At 34.5% G+C, this 16727-nt stretch overlaps 1 protein-coding gene across 1 annotated transcript in view; it reads right to left on the minus strand.

Annotated features, from left to right (window-relative positions):
* The window catches only part of LOC123537820 (probable G-protein coupled receptor 158), a 76138-nt gene that overhangs the window by 55837 nt on the left and 3574 nt on the right, over positions 1 to 16727 (minus strand). The gene's annotated exons all lie outside the window — the stretch shown is intronic.

Here is a 16727-nt window from a genome sequence, read left to right on the forward strand (position 1 = left end):
GCATTAGGTCATAATATATTCTATAAAACCATACGTGAAAATGAACCACTACAGTATTTAAACTGCCACTGCTTTAGACCTTTTCGCAGTAATGAAACAAGTGAAAATATTCAATACGAAAGGAAAACTCATAGACGTTTCCTTAACTCAGGCACCGATATCGATCCTTTCTACCAGTCCAGTGCTAAGAATTCTCTTCTGGTTTGTTGTGTATGTCCTTAAACGCATAGACATTCAGTGATATTATTGATTTGGAAAGTGAGAGAGATGGAAATTGTTGTACAGAGTTTAGCTGTCTGTTGCACACTCAGCTCCAATATTCAATGTCACTCGTATAAAGACAGAGACTGTGAGATGTCTTGAGTTTTATCTGTATTGGAAGAGGAAAATCTAGGTCTGTTAATGGTACTCTATAGACGGAATGGTGTCACAGGAATTATCAAGCACTTGCTTGGATACTAATAATTAGTTAAAGACACACCACAACCTAGTGACCTATTTTTTCTTCCCACATGAACTTCAGGCAAATCATTCTGATATTATCGGTTAAATACAGCTATTCGACAAGATGAATGAGGAGCAATTTAGGCCCTCGCTGAAATATTGTGTTTTCACACCTTCATCTGCAAACTTATTCAGTCATTTTCTCTTCAGTAAAACTTTAAAAACATAGAATAATAATTATCTTCGACTGTAGAAACAAGGTATTCATTAAAATCACCCTAATCTTTCAAGATATTCTCATAGTACTACATTAATTTAATAATATATGTAGACTATAAACACATTGTCTTGGCCTTATATGTGTCACTGTCAATTTGTAACGAGATAGTTGTCATTTCTTTTTTCATGAAAAAACATGTATAATTACCATCATGGAAATACAAAAGAATACAGTTATTTTGCGGCGCGTCTTTAACGTCTAAACATTTTATTATTTATTAAATTAATGTAGTAGTATGCACATTACTGGATATATTAAGTCGAGTTTAGACTACACTTTATTTCTACAGCGTTTGACGGTTATTTATCTGTGATGTTAAAACTGGACCGAAAAGAGATCGACTAAGTTTGCAGATGAAGTTGTGAAAACACATTAATTCAGGGAAAGCATAAATCGTCCACCTGTCACATTCTAGTATAGCCGTGTTATAACATAGTATTATCAGAATGATATTTAAGAAGTTCATGTGGGAGAAAAAAGTAGGTCACTAGGTTGTGATGGGTCTTTAAGAAATGCTAAACTCGCAATTAACTATTAAAGCCATAGACGTTTGTTAAAACTTACAACGGATTGCTTGATACTGCTTAGTCTACGAGAAATTGAGACAAATGTCTTTAAAATATCTTATGTACATGTTTCACTAAAGAGCTTATTTTTATATACTACCTTTGTAAAAAAGTTTGCATCAGTTATTAAGAATGCAACCTAACTGTATTTGTAAACAGCGCTATAGTCAGATATAATAGGCATTTGTTTAAAAATCTTCAAGTTTTTTAGTGTAAGTATATATTTATAGTGCACCTAGCTATCCATGTATTAGATATGTACTTTTTTAAACCAAACGCATAGTATTGCTTTTCCATCCTGGAACTAATACTACTTAAATTAGCAGAAGTTTGGGAATTTAAATCAAAGCTCTAAAAGGGCATGGATCCAGATATGTTTCAACAGAAATCAATATCATCATAATTGATAGTTTACACGAGGGCCTCGTATGAGTATATCTCAATGAAAGAGATGTTTATTCAAATTCATTTTCCTAGAGCCATGCAGTATTAATATAGAAAAAAAGCCTAAATATTCGGTGGCCCAAAATGCACACCTTGCGCGAAGTGAACCGTATTATCTGCAAATGACTGACCTAAAACGTATGTATAGTTTTAAAGCATGTGACCAGACGAAAATGATAGTGGGAAAAAAATATCTCATAACTGTTTACTTTTTCCACAAATTTGTACTGAATCTGGATGGATGGATGGGTGGTTGGATGACCGATTCCATTTCGTCTGACTTCCGTTACCTCAGGTAAGATTTTAGACCCGGCCGTTTACATGGAGCTAGGAAAATCGATTCAAGCACATATTTATTTTACACAATAATTACTCGTACACAGGAATCCTTAGTTCTATAAACATCATAAAGTAACCACTTGAATATAAATGCATTTAAATGACATATAATCTATTTTATTTTTTAAAAAAAACGTACACTTGCCAAATACGTAACTGGCCCCTGTCACTAAAAGTGTGTTTCTTTGCTACGGAAACAGTGAGTTGGTTTAGATGTTATTTGATAACAGCTGTATGATCTGATTTCTTTGCAATGGGATATATATATCGGAGACAGCGAACAAGTAGAGGTAGAAAACAGCAATAGGAAAAGACAACAGCTGTCGACAGTCAGCTGCTACATAAAGTGCATGTTTGTAGAATGTGATCTCTTTGAAATGTCTGTCTGATCTAATATCAGCATCATTAACTCTCTCTTTCTTAATCGTTTTCACCTGACAAGAACATACTTTCTAGGCTTTGTTCATTACATAGGTAAACTAAGATAATTTAAGCAGAGTTGAAATTGATAAATGTTCTGTGTAATTTATACAGAGTACATACACAAGTTCTCTTCAGATGAGGCTGTAACAGTGTATCTGTCAGATCGATAGCGTAAGTTGCTTGCATAAAGACACAATTATAAAGACAACAATTTTCAGACGTCATGTTAAAGGTACATTAAAGACATAAGATGTCCACTGGTAAAGTTGACTAGAAAGAAAATTTACTTGTTGTACATGTGCATTTACATCTTTCACTTAATCACCAAAATTTATATTTTCACGCTACAAAAAAAAAACATTTATCAGTTTTACATGGGTATTTAATTTGTTGGCGTGTTTGGAGTATGTTGAGGTCATGGAGTACTTAAAGGTATACTAGATCCAAATTTCATATTTGACAATCTAAATATTTACTACATATAGTTTATGTAAACATTAAATTTTATCTAAATATAAAATCTTTAATTGAAAGATGGGCAAAGCAAGAATGTGTACTTCAAACCCCAAATGAAATTACTACGAAGAAACTTATATCTTACATTTGCAGTTGATTTACACTGTTTTAACTAATACAAAGTTGGATACTTTTACGTTTTAATTTTCTAAAGCGACAAAGACGTCAGCTGACGTCAACTGTTGGAAACGCTTTCCAGAAGTAATGTGGAATAAAATACACGTATCTCATAATTATAATGCTAAAAATCATGGCCAATTAAAAGCGGTGACCTCCAGAATCATGCTTCTTAGATTTCATTGAAACTGGTATGTAGCATCTGCATCTACTTTCATCGAAGGAATCGCATTTTTAAGGATCATACGTTTAGTCCTTTCCGTAATGCCGTTGCTTAGGGTTTAACAAACACGCAGAATAATTTTAAGTGTTGTTATACTGCATCCTGCGTGAGGTCCTACAGTAGCAAAGTGGTTGCCAGAGATAGACCAAGGATAAACAAATGTTCTATATAGATTAAACAAAGTTTGAGAGATGTGTGGTCAGATATATGTCTATGTCGATCGTCGAACCATCCTGTAGAATTTTGATTTTGTGTATTGATTGCTTTTAATTTATACAAAACCAGTTAGATCTATATCCAGTTTTACTGTATGTGATATTTCGAATAGTAAAAGATTTTTTGTTTTTTAATCGCGTTTTTCAACAGTACTAGTATTTAACTTATGTAACGGTGGGCAGTTAACCTAGTAACCAGTGTTCCTGGATTTTGTACCAGTACAAATCTGTTCTCCGCAAGTAACTACCAACTTCCCCACATGAATCAGAGGTGGAGGACGAATGATTTCAGACACATATATCTTTTATCAAATTATCACGGAGAACATACGCCTCTTCCGGGGATCGAACTCACGACCCCGCCGGATCCGTAGATGGTGGGCTCGAATTGTAAATGAATACAGATACGTATTGTATATTATGTTAAACTGAAACATCAAAATCTATCAAAACATTTGTACAATTCTTCACAAAATCAAAACAAAAAACAACTTCAAAACATTAGATGTTAAAGACTAACCACAATTCACAAAGAGTTTAGTTTTGGCAGATGGCAACGATAACCTGGTACCGTATACTGTACTTTAGCGAACCAAAAAATACTGGCAATCATAACTAATTTTCATTTCGTTAGACCAAAAGTTCTGACCGTGATTCAAATTATTTCTTTGAAAAAAAATCGCACTTTATTCAATTGTTACTAAACTTTTTGTCAGAAAGGGCCATTAAGATTTAAATACTTGTGCCATTTTGTAAAACATGGCAGACTGTGTATATCTTATGAACCTGTTTATTACATCGCTTTACCAGGTTAATAGGTACTCAAATATCATAATACATAAACATATAAACAAACGTACACCTGTACCACCTGTTAGTGCACATATAAATGTCTAGTCTATTGCAAAATTGTACAGAAGTAAGCTATGTATACACATTTAGTTCAGGAAGCGACCATTTATACATTTCCGTCCTTAATATGCAGGGTTTTTTTTATTATGAGCATGCGCACAGGCTAGATGAGAAGTATTCAAATCGTGCCGACTGCTGTGATGCTACATGCCAGGTCTGAGACAGCTAAAATTCCCTAAATATTTATCATTTGTTAAACTGCAAGTATAGTTAGGAACTGTTGTTGACGTGAGAGAGAACCATCGTTTTCGTACATTTGTTAGTAGGCTATAAATAGTTTTCGTCATGTCTGTGTACCAAAAGACGCTACGTGTATCCACCAAAGACGCAATATGATATAATAATGTAATACGTACCAAAGACACTATGTATAGGCACCTAAGACGTTATTATGTACACGTACCAAAGACGTTATGTATATAATAGACACCAAAGACGTTATCTATAGGCATTAAAGACACAGTGTATAGGCATAAGAGGCGCAATGTATATGCAACCACAGACGCTCTGTATAGGCTTCAAAGACATAAGACGCAGTATATAGGCACCAACGCTATGTATAGGCACCAACTGTATAAGCATCAAATACGTTTATGTATAGGCATCAAAGACGCAACATACAGGTATCAAAGACGCAACATACAGGCATTAAAGACGCAACATACAGGCATCAAAGACGCAGTATTTTGGCACCAAAGACGCAATATATATAGACACCAGGGACGCTACGTATATCCAAAAACACGTCATTTATAGGCACCAGTTATATACTAGTAGGTCTATGATAACTCTATACCAATTTTACCTCAAAAATCATTTTGATACAATTAAATCTAATGTTGCACATGTTTTCTTATATATGAAATGGAAACATACAACCACTTGGGATGGTTTCTAATTTCTGAATGTCGTGCAGAACGAATGAAAAATAGTGTTTGAAGTTATGGAATCGCTGGCATACGCCTATTCAAAGTACACGTTCATACAATAAATTGTATTGCTTGCGGTATATATTTCAAAGTCACAGAAAACCTTTTCAGCAGGAAAGAATCAGTAAAATCATTCTCTAATTGGATGTCGTTTGCTCGAAAATGAATATTCTATAAGAGCGTGGGATGTGTTTGGTTTTCAGAAAAAAATATGTTATTCTGAGAACAGCATTTAATTTAATCGAATGAAGTACAATTGCACTAGAAATGAAGAAATCCTTGCACAGCAAGATTCACAAATTATTTTAATAAATATCGAATGATGCAACTAAACACTTGCATTATCTCTTTTCTCGCGATGAGCTTAGCATAAAAACTGGGGATTTCAGATATTTCCAAAGAAATATGAAGGAACAAATTGCTGTTCTTTAAAATGAACAAACTGAGTGGCGACTTACAGACGAAAAATTTGGCAGTTTCTGTAAAAAAACAACAACTATAGTAAAAAAAAAAAAAACGTAACAGAGTTCAAAGTGTAAAACTAACTTACAAAGCAGCATGTTAACTACCTAGACGGTCCAGTGTTGATATTGAATAGCGGCTTTGGACCGGTTGAAAAATGTGCAGAAAACCCTTCCGAATCAGTGAGACTTTATGTTTCTTTAAATTTGTTTCGAAATCAAGCAATACAATATTTTTCCGTGAAAGTTGAAATATTTTACAAGTGCCCGGCCGAAGGTATAACTTTTTAATTTTCTCCTTAATATCATAGTACTCAGTTGGCAATTTGCTTCTAAATGCCGTCCGACTAAGTGGGGATGGATGTGTTTGAAGAAAAATCAATATCAGTGCCTGACCTAGAACTTTCAATTGATACGAACCGCTCTAAAGGTTATCGAAAATCTAATCTTTTTTTCTTTCAATTCCAGTCAAAAACTGAAAACTATTATCGATCTTAAATCAGTCAAAGTAGAGGGCTGTCAAAAAATCATTTTATCATAAGCTAGCATCGAAAGGAAACACAAAAATCTCAGTTTAAGTTCAATTTTAAAAATCGTCTAACGCACAGGTGGTATTTTGGAAAAAAACTTATTTTCATAACACTGAAAGTGAATTAATGAATTTACTCACATGTCTTTATGTCTGTAAGTTCATATTGAAAATATAAAATATTACTAAATATAGGTTATGTAAACAAAGAAGTAACAAATTTGAATGTGAATTATCAGCACTATCCATTAGGTTTAGAATAGCACACACTTAATACATGTATAGTTAGCCTTTATCCTGCTGGCGGCAATTGATTCTGCCTTTGCGACCAGTGCAGACCAAGATCAGCATGTGCGGGCTGATCATGGTCTGCACTGTTCACTATTCAGTCAGTAAATTTTTCAGTGAACACCCCTTTGAATAATTATTGGTACTGCCCAAACTGAATGATGGACAAGTCCACTTTATAAATTTAACAGGCTAAGGGTTAAATACAGCCGACAACTAAAAAACTGTTTAAAAATGTTTTTGTTTTTTTTTAAAGAAATAGCTGTTACTGCATAACATTAAATTATGAATATAGCTCTGCATACACAGTTTATATTTGTATTTACTATTTAGTAATGTTAAAATACATTTGATAAAGATTTTCTGCATTTGAAGTAAATACTGTAAAAGTAGAAATTTTCGCGAGAGTTTAATTTTTGCTATATTCGCGAGGCCCTACATCTCGTGAAAATTAATGACTGCGTAAATATTCACCATTAGCATAATTTTAATTCAAGTATGATACCATTTTTACAATTTCGCAAATATTAAACCTCGCGAACACACTCAAAATTTCAAATTCGCGACATTTTGACCAAGCAAAAATATGTGCTTCTGCAGGATTTGACCATTAAATATTTCAGTGAAAGACGGGCACTGAATATCTTTAAATAAAACAAAATATGATTGGCCATGGTCGTGTTAATACTGTAGATTAGGAAATACCCGAGACGGTTTAAATTTCAGTAATTTTCGCGAATAATTACACTCGCAGTTCAAATTATTCGCGAATAATAACACTTACGACTTCAAAATATTCGCGAATAATAACAATTGCGAATTCAAAATATTCACAAACAATAACACTTGCTTATTCGTGAATAATAACACTTGCGAAATCAAAATATTAGCAAATAATGACACTCGCGAATTCAAAATATTCACGAATAATAACAATCGCGAATTCAAAATATTTGCTAATAATAACACTCGCGTATTCGCGAATATTAACACTTGCAAAAACAATATATTCGTGAATAATAATCTAGATTATGTCCTAAAACACAAACACTCACAACTCGCGAATTCTTAATACCATGAATAAGACTGCCAATTATGAGATTTCTAAATATAGCCTGTGCGAAATTTACTCGCTTTACAGCAAAATAAAGAAAAACTTTCTATATATTGGTCCTTTGAAATTGCGAATACATTCATTTTTTTCTTGAAATTCATGCGTGTATTTTGATTTCAGGAAATAAACGAACTTTCTAAACTAACTGCACATATAAAATAGATTGATTTAATCCAGATGGTACCTTGCACATGTGTTAAATACTATTCCAGAGAAAACTTTCTTAAAATAATTGGAAGCAGTTTGTCAGCTGTTTTTATAAACATAAACAATCAATTGTGAAATTTTATTTGAAACTTCCTACGAAACTGATAAAACCGGTTTCAGGTAAATATTGAATTTTAGACGCGAAAGATTAGAACCATTTGATGTAAAGATAGCATCAGATAGATTGAACTGACAGGTTCGCAGATTCATTACAATTTCGATTAATTAAGGTACAACACGATCTACCTTCAACATCTTGATCCTTAAACCTTCTCTTGGCTGTCCCTCCCACTTCCCCACCCCCCACCTCCAGCCCCGATCCACCTCCTTGTTTCACTTATGTAATCTTATGTAATAAACATTGCACGCTCGAACGCTCGAAAATTTAAAAAAAAATGCAGTTTCCCTGTGATGTACGATCTTAAGTCATCTATCAAAATTATTGAATGAAGTTATACTGGAAAAAATCTGAAAAGATAGTCTTGCTATTTCTGAAACAGAATTCAATCTCCAAATGGATCTAGAACCTACACAGGTTGTACAAAAAGTAATAATCGCTTTGTTTTCTTCTTACTATCACTAAAACGTCATCAGAAAACCCTTTTAGATAAAGCCCCGTACGTGCTTCCGGTTCTCCACTGACGTCACGTCCGGTAAGTTACGACTGCTTTCCACAATTCAAAGATATTCTCATTCATCATTATATTTGACATAGTTCAAAGACGAACCTATAGTCTCGTATACCAATCGACTTTTAGAGGACTTTGTTTTATTTGCTATTAATGTCTGTAATATTCCTAATAATTCTTGTTTCCTACTGCACTGCGATCGATTATTTGGAATGGTGTATATCGCTTATAACATTGCGCCGTTATTTTCATTGATGTATTGAATGATCATACAAGACAGATGTGTAAGCTGATTATTTGCCAGCAACCGAGGGAAGAATCTTAAATTTAGATGATTAAGCTGATTATTATGAACATGGGGAAGTAATACAACACAATTATAAAGCTTAAGGAGGTGTAGCATTATTTTTGTTGTTATGTTGCCGCTGTCTGGTTTTTGTTGTTTTTACTGTTGTTTCTTGTTGACTTTGCTGTTATTGTTGTTTTGTTACGGTTACTGTGTATTTTTCATGTTAATTTTGTTATCGTATTGTAATTGTAGCTGTTCATGTGCCGGTGTTTTTGTTTGTTTTTGTTATCATATAATTATTGCTGCTGCTGGGGTTTTTATGTTGCTTTTGTTATCGTATTGTAATTGTTGTTTTTGCTGTGTTGTTGTTGTTGTTGTTGTTTGCTGATGCTGCCGCTGGTGTTGCTGCTATTGTTTTGTTTTGTTGTTGTTGTTGACGTTGGTACTGTAGTACTATCACTATTGTTTTATTGTATCTATGATGTTGCTGATATACTATTGCAATTGTTTTATTGATTCCCGGCGGGGAATGAGGTGGATCTTGTTACTGTTTTTGTTGTTTTATAGAATTATTTCTTTAGTGTTGTTGATGTTGATGTATTTTTGTTACTGCTGTTTGCTTTTTGTTAGTTTTATTTTGCCGTTGTTAATAATTGTTGATGTGGTTGTATGAAAAGTTAGGTATTAATACGCTGCCTTGGAAACCAGCTCAATTAAATGAACAGTTCAAAAGTTAATGTAGCTACATGCATGTTAAACACAAAGAAAAAAAGACTTCAAAAGCCATGTATGCATGTATGCCACAGACTTAACGGTCGCTCGTGGGGTAACGCTCCGCTTCGGACAAAAGCGGTATGCAAACACGGCATTTCTGCATCCCGCTAGTGACGTCCATCCTAGGGACCATATGATGATATTCGAATTCCTTCTTACTAAATTACACTTTGGGATTTTGTTAGTCGATTTCGAGTACAAATTACTACTAGCAATGAATTACATTCAATGGCAGTAATTTATTATACAAGTAAGTCAGTAGAACACTCACAAACAGAAATGCCTAAAATAATGATTCACACTCATACCTAAACCAAAAGCAACAAACTTTAACGTCACAGGTGTTCTGCTTGACAGAATGTTTGGCAGCATATCTGACAGTAGTCGAAAACACGTCAGCAAGCTTACACTTGACTTCGCTACCAATGCTTCTCAAGCAATATTGCATGTATATTATGGTTGTAGAAAACTATACCTATTGATTTATATAACCTCATACATAATTTCGGAAAAGTCACAATAAACTTGAGAAGTAAGAAAATTGAACGTGGGTCTTTCTACAACGTCTTATGTCTTATCACTTTTTTTCATACTTCAAGTATACAAAACAATAGCCCCGACGTCAAAGATCACGTTATTTGCGGTTTGTTGAAGAATTTTGACGACCCAGCAAATTCCTTGATATACGTTAAAGCCTCCCGGCCTGTCGGTCAACAGAACTGACATTCGTATTTCAGGGTGTACAGAGATGTTATATTAACAGTCGACAAGTAGTTTGCTAGGCTCAAAATTAAGTAAATATTTTACTAAGGCACCTTTTATGTAATAAGTTTAGATGCGTATGTAATAAAAAGATTATTACATTTGTACCAAGAAATACGCACTCTTTCTTTCAAGGAATAATACTGCGCTCTGAAGTCGCGCAGTATTTCCGCTGCAAAACTCGTATGCATATATCTCGATACAAAGCTACTAACCTACAAATTTCCGCTTCACTCATAGGGAGAGGGCAGATGTACGGATTTTGGAGCCATGAGTTCGATCCTCGGGCGGGTTGTATGTTCTCTGTGACGATTTTATAGAAAAACGTTTGTCTGAAACCATTTGTCCTCCACCTCTGATTCATGTGGGGAAGTTGGCAGCTACTTGCGGAGAACAGGTTTGTACTGGTACAGAATCAAGGAACACTGGTTAGGCTAACTGAAATACTGTTGAAAGACGGCGTAAAATCGAAAACAAACAAACAAAAACACAAAATTAATTTATTCCAAAACATAATGCTATTTTGACAAATCTGGACCCAATCTGTCCCTGTATTTATTACTCATGACTGATCGACTACCGTTTTATTTTTTGCCATTGGTTAGTCAACTTGCAGAACAAAGGTACAAAAAAAGAAACATCAATACTGAAAATCAGCTTTTCGAATACTTGCGTGACTTCCCGTATTTGTAAATGCAATTATCGCGTATGTGCCAGGTTTTGCAGCTAATATAAATTAACATGTACAATATGAACTCTCATGTGCGTTGTATTTAACTGGCGGCAGTTAATTTCAGACAGGAAAGCAATCCTTGAGGATTTACAAGGTGACAAAAGAGTACAGATTGGTTATACAGTGTTTCTGCGCGTGTAGCACAAGGTTCCAGTCAGATGACCTGATCAATCTAACAAAACGACCTTTTCATTGGTCATTTCTTGAAATCGTGCTCATATACAGCCAATCAGATGCCAGCATTTTCTAAACTGTTCCAAAGAGTGATAATATACAGCAAGTCAAAAAGAAATTCATAGAAAATTAAAGCGGACGCACTGATGCAAAGGTAACACTGTCTGATTACGAATTCAATAGTCGTGAGTTCGAGCCCCGGCTCCTCCAACTATAAATTACTGACATTGGGATAAAAGTGCCGTGTACGGGTGCTTTACATCTGGTCCGCTAAAGAAGCAGTTTGGAGGGTATTCGGTATCTTGCACTATCCTCCCACTAACATTACTAACAGTCTTCTGGAAGAGACGCCCATGTGGGCTATTGGTGGTTACTAAAAATAAGTTTACAAACAAACAAACATTCTTAAGGAGACATCAGTGCAGACGGATCTGGTTTTCAGAATAATTTCTTCTTCTTACGTTGTCAATGAAGTAGACATTTATTTTTCTAATAAGAAAAAAAATGTTAATAATGATATAAAATTATAAATAATGACGCAAACTTAACACAACGTGAGAAAGGTTGGCAAAATCTAAACTGTAATATTTTTATGAGCACAAGTACATTTTGGTTTATTCAGCTTTTGTACAAGTTGTTAAAGATGAACAACAGTCGGTGACAAATCAAAATGTACTGTAGTGTTGCGGCCAGGTTACTGAATTTGTAATTTACCCACGATTTCGTTCAATTTTGACAGAAAAGATGAAAGAGAACATATAATTGTTCTTGAATAAGTATAAGTGCATATTAGAACTCAAAAATCGTGCATTGTCTATAGAATATCCAAGTCTATAGCAGTTTGATAAAATGTGGAAGAAAAGACTTTACAACTTAAATATAAGTGAAAAATACCTGATATTATCATTGTGCACTGGAATCAACTCTCTGCGATTCCAAATTTCTAGTCTTTCTCTCAAGGTAAGATAAAGAATGTTATTATTTCTTGACATAATGTTAAGAATACAGATGAGATGAGTAACTTTTAACAATTTCTTCAAGCAAACCATTGTTTACCTAAAAATTCTAGGTATGTGTCTGTTGAATGATTTTTTTATATATTAGAGTTCTTATTTTTTACCCTTTTGGTATTCATTTGTAATGAAGTTTCTGCGAATCTGTCTCTAATTTTGGTAATGATGGGGTGTTGAAATTTTAACACTTACCCTGCTGAATGTCTAAAATGAACTGGTCCATCTTTCAGTTTGGACACTACCATTAACTGTTAAAAGGGGTGCATACCAAAACGTTAATGACTGAATGGCGAACAGTGCAGATCATGATGAGACTGCATGGATGTGCAGGCTGATCATGATCTGCACTGGTCGCAAAGAAAGTATCAATCGTGTTCAGCATGATAAGGATTAAACGTTTTGCCCTCCCTCCCACCCCACCCCTCCCCCCTCGTCATTATTATCAGCGAAATAAATAGCCATATCGTAAACGATATTCGTACATGTGCTCGGGTTTAAGGTACATTATTTATTTGCGTAGAGTTGAGTGGTTCGCAAAAATTTGATGATGAGAACAGACAACAGAAGCCAGTAAACATGAAGATACTTTTGGAAACTTCTAATCAAATTTTTTTAATCTAGATTATGCACGAGAAAATTGGTTTGTTATACAGTTTGTCATGATAATAGAGAGTAAATTAGTACTGGTGCCGAACCTAAGGCATTTGTACTTTGAACAGAATATTTCTCTCTTTTTTTCACCTAGGTAAACATGGCTAAACATTTGAGCTGCGCTATGAGAAAACCAACATAATGCGTTTGGGACCAGCATGGATCCAGACCAGCCTGCGCATCCGCGCAGTCTGGTCAGGATCCATGCTGTTCGCTAACAGTTTCTCTAATTGCAATAGGCTTTGAAAGCGAACACCATGGATCCTGACCAGACTGCGCGGATGCTTAGGCTGGTCTGGATCCATGCTGGTCGCAAATGAACTATGTTGGTTTTCTCATGGTGCGACTCAATTACGAAACATAAATAACATCAAACGAACCTAATTATTTTGCTGTGTTATTTAAGATACACCCCTATTTGTGGAAGGTCTGTAAACAATAAATGTGTTTCGTTACTTCTCGATAATATATTTTGCAAAATTAACAAATTACCTTAATTGAAGTTCGTGGTATCAAGTAAGTTAGTGAAGTATAATACACTTTTAAGTAAACAATGATAAAGTTGTCATGTTTCCAGATCAGCTGAAAGCAACATCTGTTACAATCATAAATGTTACACTGGACAAAAAGGTAACACCTGGTCATACCGGTAACAGACCATGGTCATATAGGTAACCAGTTGTCATAATGGTAACACTTTAGCCAACATTGAGTCTAACATCGGTTTTTATCGGCGTAAAAGGTTATATTTTTAATTATAAACCTAACACTTCTTTCGTCATAAAGGTAACAACTTTATCGTCATAAAGGTAACAATTTTATCGTCATAAAGGTAACAATTTTATCGTCATAAAGGTAACACTTGACATGTGACTTGACACCGCTGTGTAGTATCTCCCACTACTGACCCACTACTGGTCTCACTGATTGGTGTGGGCGTGCCCGCGAAATGATGGTTAAGCGACTGCATAACGGTACTTTTTCTTTGCTGTCATTCATTCCGTTCTGTTTATGTGACCTTTTTATTTTTATATGACTGTTAGAACAATAGAGAGAACAATGGGGGTGTCACATAAATACCGTTTCGTTCGAACTTCCGTCCTTACGCTTCTTAACCAGTGTGCTAACGCATGTGTGCAGCTATTCTTTTTTTTTCTTCTTTTTTTTCAATGAAAATTCCCACAGCCAGTTCGGAGATCAACACACTATTATTTTGTTTTTGTTCTGCGGATCTATCATAAAATGTGCTATTTAGAGAATGGTGGTATTTTAATTGTATTGACCTCACTCGTCATTATTATCAGCGGAGTAATAACCATATCGTAAATGACAGCCTGTGCACGAGCAATTCAAGATAATCATTTATTTACGGAGAGTTGAGAGATTTGCCGAAATATAATGATGAGCCTATATAACATAATGGAAACAACCTGCTAATTAAGCGAATATGCACAACATTTCGTCGAAAACCATTTCATAGATACGACATTTTGTCGAATATGACATTTCGTCGAAACAACATTTAGCCTCATGAGACATTTCGTCGAAAACGAAAACATACCGAATTTTATGTCGGAGTGTGTCGATAGTTTTATCCTAAACGCAAAATTTAGTATAAATGTACCTCCAGCTGAAGAGCTGAATCAAGTTTATCAGAAGTCCGAAATGCTTTTCGACAAAATGTCAAAGAAGCCTGTTGATATACTGTTTTACTGAACTATATACTGCCTTATCCATCGAATTTGTAACTGAGATTTTAGAGGGTTTCGCCACGATTTCCGAGATTTCCATAATGATCTTTAAAACCAAATATAATCTATTCATATACTTTTAGTATCAACGACAACAAGATGCTTTTAACGCTGCTAAATTTCTAAAATGGACTGCTCCATCGTTTAATTTGGGCAGTTCAACTTAGTTTTTAAAGGGGTGTTCACTGAAAATTTACTGACTGAATAGCGAACAGTGCAGACCATGATGTGCAGGCTGATCTTGGTCGCAAAGGCAAAGCAACCTGCTGCCAGCAGGCTAAAGGTTAAATATTCGGTTGGATTTATTGGTCAGAAAAAAGCTTTGGCGAATTCCTGTGTACATTGTTGGTCTATGACCTTTTTACAAAATTTAATGTTTTCAAAATTTAAAAAACCTTGTATTTTTATGTTTTATGCTTTATGCTAACATTTCAAGACAGTTTTTTTAACAGTCTAGCCAACTCATTGAGTCAAACCTTGAAAGACCAGCAACAGGATATTCCTGCTTAAAAAGGCAAAACGTACAATGAGAAAGACTCCATCAAAATATGGCTCTTGATGATAAATTCAAAAAACTACAATGTAAGTAAAACATGTTCAGAAAAAAAAATAGGAAGTTCTTATTACCAACTCTATACAACGTTATATCATAAATATCATCATAAAGTATTCAAAAGACGAATGAGGGCAAAAATATGTTACAGACTAGATTAATCAAACATTGCATTGTACAAAAGATATTGTTTTTCATACAGGTAATCCATACACTATCTTCAAGATTAATGCATTTGTACACAATACATTGTGAATATGTAATAGGAGTTATATTTGCTTCTGTTTTCACTCTTGTTTTTGTAAATAGTATGTGGTAAGCACTGGTTAATGTTAGGTTACACGTGCACAGTTCTATACGGATGCATTTTACAATGAATGTGTTAAAGAAACAGTGCTTTATTATATACCTATATAAATTCTGTAAAAAAAAATCGGCTTGTATTTCCCAATTAAATATGAAGAGACAGACAAAAATTCCGTATTGTACCTTTTAAATTCCGTATTGTACCTCCCGTATTATATACTGCCGGACTCTTTTCATTAATATGCATGATCCGACACATTACTATAAATAGCGCATATAAAAATTTAGTTTAATTTAATTAGTTTAGTTAATTTAGTATCGTTAAACATTGTAGATTTCGTTCAAAAACAAAACAAGAATCAAAATGGTAAAGGTATATAATAAAATGGTCATTATAACAGTAGCCAGATCTGGGATTTTATATTCGGCTCTCGTGGATTTTGCAAGGTCGGATCACACTCGGCGCTTGCGCGCCTCTTGAGATCCGATCTGGCAAAATTCACTAGAGCCGAATACTGCATCCCAGATCAAGCTACTGTTATAATAACCCTATTGTACTGATGTGTGTTTTACGCATAAAAAACTATAGTGCGAGTGTTTTGTTTCAGGTGGTTCCCAAAACACATATTTATTTCGTAAGCCCATGTTTTGTTCATGAGCACCTTTGGTATTGCATAGCCGAACATTAGCTCTATTGAGTTGGGCTCCATTCGCTAGTTTCATACATGCATGCGAAAACAAAAACCTGTAAAAGCAACTGTAGAACCGGAAGTGGCTTTGAACAAAAGCAATGGTACAACCGGAAGTGGCTTTGAAGTAAAGCAACGCAACCGAAGTCTCAGTTAGTGAATCAAGGTTCAACGTCAATAGGCACTGTTTCTTGAGGAGTGTATACCTCAAGAAAAGTCAGTTTCTTTACAGTGGAACATATTTTTATTAAACAAGTGTAGCACTGATCTATATCGTAAAAGTGTTTGGCTCTCAGAAACATTACATGTAGATTTTCCTGAAAATTCACAATTCAATTCTTCCTTTTATAAGTGTTGTATGTTTAATCACGAACATGCTGAAATAATTCAACAGCA

This window comes from Mercenaria mercenaria, chromosome 18, assembly GCF_021730395.1.
Source record: "Mercenaria mercenaria strain notata chromosome 18, MADL_Memer_1, whole genome shotgun sequence".
NCBI classification, from domain to species: domain Eukaryota; kingdom Metazoa; phylum Mollusca; class Bivalvia; order Venerida; family Veneridae; genus Mercenaria; species Mercenaria mercenaria.